General features: G+C 35.8%; 1 pseudogene; it reads left to right on the plus strand.

Annotated features, from left to right (window-relative positions):
* The first annotated feature begins 1,119 nt into the window (after positions 1-1,119).
* On the plus strand, positions 1,120-2,046 carry LOC115834650 (annotated as a pseudogene).
* Positions 2,047-13,859: the final 11,813 nt, after the last annotated feature.

Here is a 13,859-nt window from a genome sequence, read left to right on the forward strand (position 1 = left end):
CAAGTTTAATAGTTTCTGGTCCATGAAAAGGGTATTATAGACAAAGTTAATAGATAATACAATGTTTGGAAATTTTTGTGAAGTCAACTGACAAGTTAAAAAGAATATTTATAAATCAACTCAATATAAATATTTGTAAAAAAATATGAACAGGCAAATTACAGAAAAGTAGAATTCCAAAATTCTAAGAAGAATATTACACAGTGATCAAATTCATCTGCAGTTAGAGGAAAAAATTTAAATGGTATGTTACTTTACACCTGTTTTGTGGCCCAAGAAAAGAGAAAAGTAAAAATACCAGTGTTCACAAGGAAGTGTGGATATCGGAATTCCCACACGCAATTAGTAAGACTGTTTACTGGTGCCTCCATTGTGGAAAGTGATCTGCAATGCTTTGTCAAGTTAAATGTGTGCATATCCTGCGATTCAACAATTTTGTCTCTAGGAGTATATCACTGAGAAGTTTTCACACCGAGTTACTTGTATCGGAGGCAAGTTGTAAGCAATTTGGTATCTATCCATAACTGGATAACAGATTGGGAATTATTTTTAAAATATGATCATTTGGCATAGATACTTGGATAAATACTTCCGTGAAGAGCTCTACATAGCCATGAGTCACGATGGCCATGGCGGAGTTAGTAAGAAGGGGAAAAGGGTAAAATGAGAATATGGAGAAAAGTTGAAACAAGGTCATATAGAACCCTAAGAAGAAGTCAAGATTTTTAGATATAAAATTACTATTTAGGTATATTGAGATATTTTAATTAAAATATAAAGAACATAAAAGAAGTCATAATTAAATAAAAGAATATTTCATAGATTTCTTAACGGATAGATTTTTGAATTGCCAATCAGTTTCTACCCTGGGAATATAGCAACTGCTCCATTGCAATTTGTATGAACTGTAGATGAAATTCTAAGCTGGCTGTCAAGTTTCAGCCTTTAAAATAGAAGTCAATCATGTCACAGAAAGTACATGCTGACCCCACTATGAAACCAGATATTATGACATTTCCAAATCTGAAATAAGTTAAAAGATCACAATGATTTTAGCTTTCTCTTTCTATTTGCTTCTTTCTTTGCATATTTTCAGCTGATACGTAATCTATGCTAGCCATGGAACAAAATGATGGCACTGAAGTGACTGAATTCATTCTCCTGGGATTTGCTGGTCAACACAAGTCTTGGCGTATCCTCTTCGTAGTATTTCTAGCCATCTATGTGGTTACCCTAGTAGGTAATATTGGAATGATCCTACTTATCAAAATTGATGCTTCTCTTCATACCCCCATGTAAATTTTCCTCCAACACTTGGCATTTGTTGATCTCTGTTACACCTCTGCTATCACTACCAAGATGTTGAAAAACTTTGTAGAAACAAAAAAACTATCTCATGCATAGGATGTATGGTGCAATTACTAGTTTATGGTACTTTGCAACAAGTGACTGCTACATCATGGCTGCTATGGCAGTAGACGGTTATGTGGCCATCTGTAACCCACTCCATTATCCAGGGGTTATGTCCCAGAGACTCTGCATTAAGCTATCGGTTAGTTCATATGTCATGGGTTTCCTAAATGCCTCTGTAAACACAAGTTTTACTTTCTCATTGAACTTCTGCAAATCCAATACAGTTAATCACTTTTTCTGTGATGAACCTCCAATTATTGCCCTACCATGCTCCAATATTGACCTCAACATCATGCTACTAACAGTATTTGTGGGATTAAATTTGATGTGCACTGTGATGGTGGTCATCTTTTCCTACATATATGTCCTGGTTGCCATCCTGAGGACATCTTCTGCTGCAGGGAAGAAAAAAGTCTCTCCACATGTGCCTCCCACCTGACAGCAGTCACCACTTTCTATGGGGTTCTCTCTTACATGTATCTACGCCATCGTACTAATGAGTCTCAAAAACAAGAAAAAGTAGCCTCTGTGTTTTATGGCATTATTATTCCCATGTTAAACCCCTTGATTTACAGTCAGAGAAACCAAGATGTGATTGAAGCCATAAAACTAACAGAAAAAAAGTATTTCTAATCTGAACCTTGATTTCTATCTCAACATGGCTCAACAGGCCAGCCAGCAGTGCTCTTATTTCTCAATCTCAGAAAATATGACAAATGTCTATAAGACACAAATGCATTACTTAATTATATCAATAGCATTTGAAAGATAGAGAAAAACATTTCAAATGATTAAATAAACAAACTTCTAATCCATGTGCTCCTTAAAGAAAATGTGTCTAAAACAATATCTTTGAAATTGCATCGATACATTTTGATGAGGCTTTTTTGAGATATCTGCCATCAAAAAAAAAGTAAAGTAAATCAATGAGAAGTGCATAATCAATGTTGTGTAAGGACTTCCATTAAATAGAGTATAAAGACTCAGCAGGGGGTAGAGGGAATCTTTTCTTGTCTTCTCTTGAGAGGTATTTTTCTCTATAGCCAATCTATTTGTAATTGTAAAGTAAAATTTGAAAGATTATTTCTTTGGATAATATATGCAGAAAAGAAGGGAGGAAAGGAAAGACAGTGGAGTAAATCTTCACAGATATTGGGGTATTAGGGACAAATATCCATCTTTTCCCTAGTTTCCCTGACAAATTAGGAAATCAATGCAGGAGTCAGAAAAATATAGAGCATATCAATTTTGTCATTGGTAAATATGACTTCAATATTCAGCTATAGCTTCTTGCAAGTGTACATCTTAGGAAAACAACACAACACGCAGAGTCTGGTGCTACAGAGCAGGCTCATTTACCCAGAATTCATACCTTATATCCATCAATTCCCAATAATGAGAATTAATGCAGAATTATAGGCTTAAATCTAGAACTCAAATATGGGATCAGACTTTAGTGTTCCCGTTGTAAAAAAGTAAAATAAAATATGTGTAGTAAAACATACACAGATGTGTACGTATTATGTGAAATATATGTACATATATGTGTATATATATTACATACATACTTATATATATTATATACATACAAGAGATATATGATTACAGGAGATAAAACCCAAAATTGGGAAACTCAAGAGCTTATACAACATTGCTAGTGACCTGCTCATCCTCCCCTCTATTGAAAGAAACCTTATTTTCACTCTAAAATGTAAGCAAATCTCCAGATAGGAAAGGACAAGTCTTTATTTACCTCCTGGACCATCTCTGGAGAGAGAGGCATCTCTAAGTTTTACTATCCTGATATATCTCCTCATGCAAACCTTCTTAAATGTAATGGCTATAAATGCCTTTGCTCATAGAAATAGGCTGAGAAGAAATGTGAATTATTCTTTGAGAATCTGTGTACCAAATAATATAGCTTTAATAGTCACAGAATTTAAAAAAGAAGAATAAACAGAAAATAAATGGAGAAAAGATACCCAATAGTAATAGCAAATGCTAATTCATCTCTTCCAATTTATGACAGACCAACTTGAGAAAAAAAACTTTAGAATTAAGTTATAGAAGTTGTGTTATATAATTAGTAAGATAAATCAAATTCATATATAGGAACTTTGTTCAAACCTACTGACCAAACATGGCTGTAGTCCAAATTTTAGGTCTATTTTCCTTTTGCAGCACACATTCCACAGAGCTGTGAATATCTCAGTAAGAGAAGTGTGAAAGGGGATTTTCATAGAGTATGGGCTTTGCTGAATTAATCCAAGAATGAAGGAAGGAATCAGTGGCTCTCTGTACATTTGGATACTCTGAGGAGTAGGGACAAGTCAGAAATCAGATATTTTAATATGCATTGCTCAAGAGGTGGGAAGAACAAAACAGAAATGATCATGTTATTGATGAGAAAGCAGTAGTCATTCAGAAGTGAAAAACTATAGCATAAAATGTGGGGTAGGGGAGAAGTAAAAATGTAGAACTTAATATGCAATTGGAATTAAGTTGTTATGAGTTTAAATTAGAATATTATGACTGTAAGATGTTTTATGTAAGCCCCGTGATAACTACACAGTGAAAGCCTCTGGTAGATACAGAAATGACTTTTTAAAAAGGAATCAAAGCATAACACCACAAAAATTTAGCAAATTACAGAGACATACGGTAAGTATTGAAAAAAAGGAACAAACAGACTAAAAAAGTCAGTGAACAAGTAACAAAACAGTAGTAGTAAGCCCTTGCCTGTCAATAATTAGTTTAAATGTAAGTGGATTAACTTCTCTAATCAAAAGACACAAAATGATATAATGGATTAAAAAACAAGATCCAACAATACGTTCTCTACAAGAGACTGATTTTAGACTTAAGGACACACATAGACTGAAAGTGAAAGGATATAAAAAGATATTTCATGCAAATAGTAAATAAAAGAGAGCAGTGGTAGCTATATTTACGTGAGGTAAAATAGACTTCCAGTCGAAATCTGTCATAAGAGACAAAGAAAGTGAATATTTGATGATAAAGGGGTCAATTCACTAAAAGGCTATAACAATTATAAATATATATGCACTCAACATTGAGATATCTAAAGATATAAAGCAAATATTAACATCTCTGAAGGAAGAAACAGATAGCAATGGAATAACAGTGGAGGACTTCAACACTTCACTTTCAACTATGGATAGGTCATCCAGACAGAAAATCAATAAGGAACAGCAAATCTGTGGACTTGATCTATAGTATAGACCAAATCGACCTAATAGACATATATAAAACATTCTATCCATCAGAACTGGCATACGCATTCTTTGCAAGCACATACAGAGCATTCTCTGGGATAGATCATATGCTAAGCCACAAGATGAGTCTTAACAAAGGTAAGAAGACTGAAATCATCTCAAGTATCTTTTCTGACCATAATGGTACAAAACTAAAAATCAATAGCCGGAGGGATTTTGGAAAATTTACAAATATGTGGAAATTTAAAAACACACTCCTAACAACCAATGAGTCAAAAAAGAGATCAGAAGGAAATTTTTTTAAATCTTGAGACAAATTAAAATAGAATACCACATACCAAAACTTATGGGATGCAGCAAAAGCAGTGCTAAAAGGAAGTGTATGGCATTAAAGACCAACATTAAGAAAAAAAAAAGAAATCTTAAACCACCTAACTTTACACTTCAAGGAACTAGAAAACTAAGAGCAACTAAACCCAAAGTCAGCAGAAGGAAAGAAATAATGTAAGATTAGAGCAGAAATAAATGAAATAGACATGAGAAATGCAATAGAAAATATCAATAAAACTGAGTTGGTTTTTTGAAAAGACAAATGCTATTAATTAGCTTTTAACAAAACCAACCAAGAAAAAATGAAAGAAGATTCAGATGAAATTACAAATGAAAAAGGAGACATTACAACTGATATCACAGAAATACAAAGAATCAGAGACTACTATGAATAATTATATGTCAATAAACTGGTTAACTTAGAAGAAATAGACAAATTTCTAGAACATACCACCTGCCAAGACTAAATCATGAAGATATAGAAAGTCCAAATAGGCCAGAATGAGTAAGAAGATTGAATCAGTAATCAAAAATCTCCCAAGAAAGTAAAGCCCAGGACCAGGTGGTTTCTTGAGTATATTCTACCAAGCATTTAAAGAATTCTTTAAATGCTTCTTCTCAAACTCTTCCAGAAAAAGCAGAGAAGAAGGAATATTTCCAAACTGATTTTATGCGGCCAGCATTACCCTAATACAAATGCCAGACACAAACACTACATGAAAAGAAAGTTAAAGGCCATATCCCTGGTGACTATAGATGCAAAAATCATCAATAAAATGTTAGCAAACTGAATTCAACAGCACATTAAATGCATCAAGTGGGATTTACTCTTAGGATGCAAGGATGTTTCAACATATGCAAAATAATAAATGAGATACACCACATTAGCAGAATAAAAGATTAAAATCATACGGTCATCTCAATTGATACAGAAAAAGCATTTGACAAAATTCAATGGTGTTTTCTGGTAAAAGTCTCAACAAAGTAGGTGTAGAAGCAATGTGTCTCAAAATAATAAAAGCCATGTATGACAAGCCCATAGTCTACATTATACTTAATGGTAAAAAGATGAAAGATTGTCCTTTAAGATCAGGAACAATACAAGGATGCCCATTCTTGCCATTTATATTCACCACAGTACTGGAAGTTATAGCTGTTGCAATTAGGCAAAAAAAAAAAAGAAATGAAATTATCCAAATTGAAAAGGAAGAAATCAAAGTGTCTCTGCAAATGACATGATCTTATATACAGAAAACTCTAAAGACTCTACACACAAAAAAAAACTGATAAAAGTAATAAATTCAGGAAAGTTACAGCATAAAAAATAGGCATAGAAAAGTCATTAGTGTTTCTATGCACTAACAATAAACTATTCAAAAAGGAAACTAACAACATTATTCCATTTACAATGGCATCAAAAAGAATACAATACTTAAAGAATACATTTAACCAAGGAGGTAAAAGATCTGTACATTGAAAATAGAAGATATTGATCAAAAAACTGAAGACAAATAAAAGTGGAAAGATATTCTGTGTTCATGGAAAGGAATAATTAATATTACTAAGATGTCCGTATTACCCAAAGTAGTCTACAGATTTAATGCAGTCTCTGTCAAAATTCTGATGACACTTTTTGCAGAGATAGAAAAACAATCCTAAAATTTATAAGCCACAAAAGACCTCCAATAGTCAAAGAAACCTTGAGTAAAAAGAATAAACCTGGAGGCATCACACTCTATAATTTCAAATTATAACACAAAGCTACAGTAATCAAAACACTATGGTACTGACATAAAAACAGACAGATAGATTAATGAAACAGAATACAGAGCCCAGAAATAAATCTAGGCATATGTGGTAAACTAATCTTTGACCAAAGTGCCAGTACAAAATTGGGGGGGATATCCCTTTAATAAGTAGTGTTGCAAAAACTGGATAGCCACATGCAAAAAATGAAATAGGACTCATACCATATACAAAAATTAACTCTAAATGGATTAAAGACTTAAATGTAAAATCTGAAACCATATAACTCCTGGAAGAAAACATACGAGAAAAGCACTTTCACATTGCTGTTTGCATTATTTTTTTTGATAAGACATAAAAAGCCCATGACAACAATAACAAAAAGAAACAAGTGGAATTACTTCTTTGAAACTAAAAAGCTTCTGTACAGCAAATGAAACAATCAACAAAATGAAAAGACAATGTACAGAATGGAAGAAAATATCTGCAAACTATATACCTGATAAGGAGTTTATATCCAAAGTATGTAAGGTACTCACACAACTCAATAGCAAAATAAATATGTAAATAACCTGATTTTAAAATGGTCAAGTTACCTGAATAGGCATTTCTCAAAAGAAGACATACAAATGGCCAATGGGTATATGAAGAGGTGCTCAACCTCACTAATTGCCAAATAAATGCAAATCAAAATCACAATGAGATATCACATCACACCTGTTAAAATGGCTACTAACAAAAAGAAAAAGATGTGTGACAAAAATCTTTGTATACAGCTGATGGGACTATAAACTGGTACAAGCATTGTAAAAATGGTACAGAGCTTCCTCAAAAAGTTAAAAATAGAACTACCATATGATTCAGCATTCCCACTTCTGGGTGTATATCCAAAGGAAATGAAATCAGTATGTCAAATACATATCTGCACTCTTACCTGTAATGTTCATTGCAGCACTATTCTCAATGGTCAAGATACGTAAACAAATGTTGGTCAGCAGATGAATGGATAAAGAAAATGTGATATACATACACACTGGAATATTATTCAGCCATTAAAAATAAGGAAATCCTGCCATTTGCAACAGCATGGAGGAACCTGGAGAACACTGTGCTAAGTGAAATCAGCCAGATGAAGAAAGGCAAATACTGCATGATCTCACTTGCATGTAGAATCTCAGACTTTTCCTACGGATACACCAACTCCACTTCCTTTGTTCCCTCTCCACGAGGAAGTGTTAGGATTGTACAGTTTCTCTCAAGCCTTAAAGCCATGCTGGGTACTGAGAAACTCCCATTTATTTTTCCTAGGGCAGTGACATGAAGTGCTTAAAGTATCTTCTCCCAACCCAGAGGAGACTAGTTGGCTGTCTGTGTGTGTTTTTGGTGTATGAGCTTCAGAGGCTCTTGCAGGCATATCTATGGGGAGAGGGCAGGCAAAATGCCAGATACAACCATGGTCTTGTTGTGGCCTCCACAGGCGATATGTCCTGGAAGGTTTGTGAGCAGCCTCTTGGTGGATTCTGCAGAGCAGCCAGTAGAAACAATAATGCTTTATGTACTGCACCCATGTTGCTGTGAGCCCCTGCCCCTTTCCCTGCCCCGAATTGTCGCAGGACTATTGAGTCATTCGTTCAGTATTCTGGGTGGGGTGAAAAAGAAAGGAACCCCTTAGGCTGGAGAAGCTCTCACTTTCCCCTGTGGGAGAAATCACTGGAGGTGCAGGTCTCTTTGATATTAAGCTGTGCTGCCTTGAGGGAGGCTAATGCTGGTAAAATGAAACTGCTGTTCTTATCCTCTTTAAAGTGTCTATGTTCAGATTTTTTTCTTCAGCAGGATGATTGGACCTCTCCGCTGGCCTCCCGGGCTCCACAAAGGTACTCTCATCTGTGAATGGTTGTCAGTCATTGCTTCTGTAGGGGCATGAGGACTGAAAGCTCCTGAACACCACTGTGATTGATGGTGGTCATCTTTTCCCAGGTATATATCCTGGCTGCTATCCTGAAGATGTCTTCCACTGCAGGAAGGACACAAGGCTTCTCCATGTGAGCCTCCCACCTGAGAGCAGTTGTCATTTTCTATGGCACTCCCTTTTACATGTATCTACACCATGGGACCAACGAGTCTCAAAAGCAGGGGAAAGTGTCATCTGTGTTCTATGGCATTGTGATTGATCTACAGACTGAGAGTCCAAGATGTGAGAGAAGCTCTAAAAGAAAAAGCAAAGAAGCAGTTCTAGATTGGGCCTCAGTTTCTAATTCTCTGCACTTGTAGACAACAAGATTGATAGTGCCAATTTTTTTATTATACTTTAAGTCATGGGACATATGTGTAGAATGTGCAGGTTTGTTACATAGGTACACACAAGCCATGGTGGTTGGCTGTGCCCATCAACCCATCATCTACATTAGGTATTTCTCCTAATGCTATCCCTACCCTAGTCCCCCATCCCACGGCAGGCCTCGGTGTGTGATGTTCCCCTCCCTGTGTCCATGTGTTCTCATTGTTCAACTCCCACTTATGAGTGGAAACATGCAGTGTTTGGTTTTCTGTTCCTGTGTTAGTTTGCTGAGAATGATAGTTTCTAGCTTCATCCATGTCTGTGCAAAGGACATGAACTCATCTTTTTTATGGCTGCATAGTATTCCATGGTGTATATGTGCCACATTTTCTTTATCCAGTCTAGATTGCAAGACAATCCTAAGCAAAAAGAACAAAGCTGAAGGCATCACACTACCTGACTTCAAACTATACTACAAGGCTACAGTAACCAAAACAGTATGGTACTGGTACCAAAACACATATATAGACGAATGGAACAGAAAAGAGCCCTCAGAAATACTGTCACACATCTACAACCATCTGATCTTTGGCAAACCTGACAAAAAAAGCAATGAGGAAAGGATTCCCTATTTAATAAATGGTGTTGGGAAAACTGGCTAGCCATATGCAGAAAACTGAAACTGGACCCCTTCCTTACACCTTATACAAAAATTAACTCGAGATGGATTAAAGACTTAAACATAAGACCTAAAACCATAAAAACCTTAGAAGAAAACCTAGGCAATACGATTCAGGAAATAGGCATGGGCAAAGACTTCATGACTAAAATACCAAAAGCAATGGCAACAAAAGCCAAAACTGACCAATGGGATCTAATTAAACTATCATCAGAGTGAACAGGCAACCTACAGAATGGGAGAAAATTTTTGCAATCTATCCATTTGACAAAGGGCTAAGATCCAGAATCCACAAGTAACTTAAATTTACAAGAAAAACAAACAACCCCATCAAAAAGTCGGGGAAGGATATGAACAGACACTTCTCAAAAGAAGACGTTTATGCAGCCAACAAACATATGAAAAAAAGCTCATCATCACTGGTCATTAGAGAAACGCAAATCAAAATCACAATGGTTAGAATGGTGATCATTAAAAAGTCAGGAAACAACAGATGCTGGAGAGGATGTGGAGAAATAGGAATTTCCCACTGTTGGTGGGAGTGTAAATTAGTTCAACCATTTTGGAAGACAGTGTGACAATTCCTCAAGGATCTAGAATCAGAAATACCATTTGACCCAGCAATCTCATTACTAGGTATATACCCAAAGGATTATAAATCATTCTACTATAAAGACACATGCACACATATGGTTATTGCAGCACTGTTCACAAAAGCAAAGACTTGGAACCAACCCAAATGCCCATCAATGATAGACTGGATAAAGAAAATGTGGCACATATACACCATGAAATACTATGCAGCCATAAAAAAGGATGAGTTTATGTCTTTTGCAGGGGCATGGATGAAGTTGGAAACCATCATTCTCAGCAAACTAACACAAGAAGAGAAAACCAAACACTGCATGTTCTCACTCATAAGTGGAAGTTGAACAACGAAAACACATAGACACAGGGAGGGGAACATCACAAACTGGGGCCTGTTGGGGGGTGGGGGACTAGGGTAGGGATAGCATTAGGAGGAATACCTAATGTAGATGACAGATTAATAGGTGCAGCAAACCACCATGGCACATGTATACCTATGTAACAAACCTGCACATTCTGCACATGTATCCCAGAACTTAAAGTAAAATAAAAAAAAAAATTTTTTAAGCCTTCAATCCTGAATTTCAGCCCTAAAACTTGATGGAAATAAAAGTCCCAGTCCCTAAGGCCACATATTTAAGGATCTTTATTATAGCATCTTTTGGAAAGTCAAGACCTAGGAAGTGAATATCCCTCAACAGGGAAATAAATCTGTATTGTTGTAATCCCAAAATCTGTATCAGTTCTATCTATTGCTGCATAATAACATCCTCTGAAATGCTATATAACCCCGCTGTCAACCAAGACTGTGCCCTTATCTGAAGGATCAGCTGAGGGTAGATCTGCTTCCAAGCTCACTCACATTGTTGGCAGAATTCATGTCCTTGCAGGTGTAGAACTGGCTGTCTGTCACCTGAAAGCCAGCTGTCAGCTGAAAGCTACTTTCTGATCTTAGAGGATGTCCATAGTTCTTTGCCACATGGCCCTCTCCATTGTCATTCTCAGAACATGGCAGCTTACTCTTCAAAGTCAGGAAGTCATATACTGTTAATCAGTACATACACCATGTGAAACAACACACCTCAACACACCCAAATCTCATTACTCCTTCAAGAGCTAGTCTCTCCCTGCAGTGTTCCCAAACCAGTGTTTGTTTCCTGCCAACCCTCTACTCCTGGAAGTAATTTCTTCTTCAACTGAATATCCATAGCCCTTGAACTATATAAATAAATATTACTTATCACTATCTAAATTATTTATTTACATACCAGAGCTTCCTTACCATCTATAAGGAAGTTGACATACATTTTCTTTCTATAACCTTTTAACATCTGGTATAGAGGCTTAGACAGAGTTGATAGTCCATAAATATTGAATGCATGAATGACGATAAAAAGTAATAATACAGGCAGCTTCCTAGCTAGAAGTTAAGTGAGTGTGTAGCATACATTAGTGGTCTTTAAATACCAATCTGTAGACAACAGCATTCAAATGACCAAGCAGTTTTTTAAAGTGTATATAACTACAGCCCAGCCCTGCAGATGTTGGTTCAGCAATATTGGATGGAACCCAATATCTATACATATATATATATATATAGATATAGATATATAGATATATAGATATAATGTTGTTTTAAACACATGTGTCACTGTATGGTAATATAGTATAGGATTTAGAAGCTCTTTGACTCTGGTTGACATCCCAACTCTGCCACTCACCAGTAGTGCCTCTTTACAAGTTAAATGAGCTTTTATGACCTCGTTTTCCTTAATACATGTTTCATGGGGTGCTCTAATTTGTTTATTTGCTTGTTTATTAGGAATAGATAAGATAATGTATAGAAATCATACAGCCTCGTAATGTAATACATAAAATAATACACAGAAATTATTTTTTTTTTATTTAGGTTTTAGGTAATGTGCAATGTCAGGTTTTTATTTTCATTCATGTTGATTTTGCATTAACTGTATTTTTAGTTATCTTATTTTTAACATGTTTGTTTTTGTTCATGTTCTTGTTTTTATGAGTGAGAATGCGGTGTTTTTTTTGTCTTGCAATGTTACTAGAATGATTTCATTTCATCCATGTCATACAAAGACACGAACTCATCATTATGGCTGCATAGTATTCCATGGTGTATATGTGCCACATTTTCTTAATCCAGTCTATTGTTGTTGGACATTTGGGTTGGTTCCAACTCTTTGCTATTGTGAATAGTGCCGCAATAAACATACGTGTGCATGTGTCTTTATAGCAGCATGATTTATAGTCCTTTGGGTATATACCCAGTAATGAGATGGCTGGGTCAAATGGTATTTCTAGTTCTAGATCCCTGAGGAATCGCCACACTGACTTCCACAATGGTTGAACTAGTTTACAGTCCCACCAACAGTGTAAAAGTGTTCCTATTTCTCCACATCCTCTCCAGCACCTGTTGTTTCCTGATTTTTTAATTATGGCCATTCTAACTGGTCTGAGATGGTATCTCACTGTGGTTTTGATTTGCATTTCTCTGATGGCCAGTGATGATGAGCATTTCTTCATGTGTTTTTTGGCTGCATAAATGTCTTCTTTTGAGAAGTGTCTGTTCATGTCCTTTTCCCACTTTTTGATGGGGTTGTTTGTTTTTTTCTTGTAAATTTGTTTGAGTTCATTGTAGATTCTGGATATAAGCCCTTTGTCAGATGAGTAGGTTGCAAAAATTTTCTCCCATTCTGTAGGTTGCCTGTTCACTCTGATGGTAGTTTCTTTTGCTGTGCAGAAGCTCTTTAGTTTAATTAGATCCCATTTGTCAATTTTGGCTTTTGTTGCCATTGCTTTTGGTGTTTTAGACATGAAGTCCTTGCCCACGCCTATGGCCTGAATGGTATTGCCTAGGTTTTCTTGTAGGATTTTAATGGTTTTAGGTCTAACATATAAGTCTTTAATCCATCTTGAATTAATTTTTGTATAAGGTGTAAGGAAGGGATCCAGTTTCAGCTTTCTACATATGGCTAGCCAGTTTTCCCAGCACCATTTATTAAATAGGGAATCCTTTCCCCATTTCTTGTTTTTGTCAGGTTTGTCAAAGATCAGATAGTTGTAGATATGCGGCATCATTTCTGAGGGCTCTGTACGGTTCCATTGATCTATGTCTCTGTTGTGGTACCAGTACCATGCTGTTTTGGTTACTGTAGCCTTGTAGTATAGTTTAAAGTCAGGTAGCATGATGCCTCCAGCTTTGTTCTTTTGGCTTAGGATTGACTTGGCGATGTGGGCTCTTTTTTGGTTCCATATGAACTTTAAAGTAGTTTTTTCTAATTCTGTGAAGAAAGTCATTGGTAGCTTGATGGGGATGACATTGAATCTATAAATTACTTTGGGCAGTATGGCCATTTTCACGATATTGATTCTTCCAACCCATGAGCATGGAATGTTCTTCCATTTGTTTGTATCCTCTTTTATTTCATTGAGCAGTGGTTTGTAGTTCTCCTTGAAGAGGTCCTTCATATCCCTTGTAAGTTGGATTCCTAGGTATTTTATTCTCTTTGAAGCAATTGTGAATGGGAGTTCACTCATGATTTGGCTCTCTGTTTGTCTGTTATTG

Source organism: Nomascus leucogenys, chromosome 4 (assembly GCF_006542625.1).
Source record: "Nomascus leucogenys isolate Asia chromosome 4, Asia_NLE_v1, whole genome shotgun sequence".
Classification (NCBI taxonomy): Eukaryota; Metazoa; Chordata; class Mammalia; order Primates; family Hylobatidae; genus Nomascus; species Nomascus leucogenys.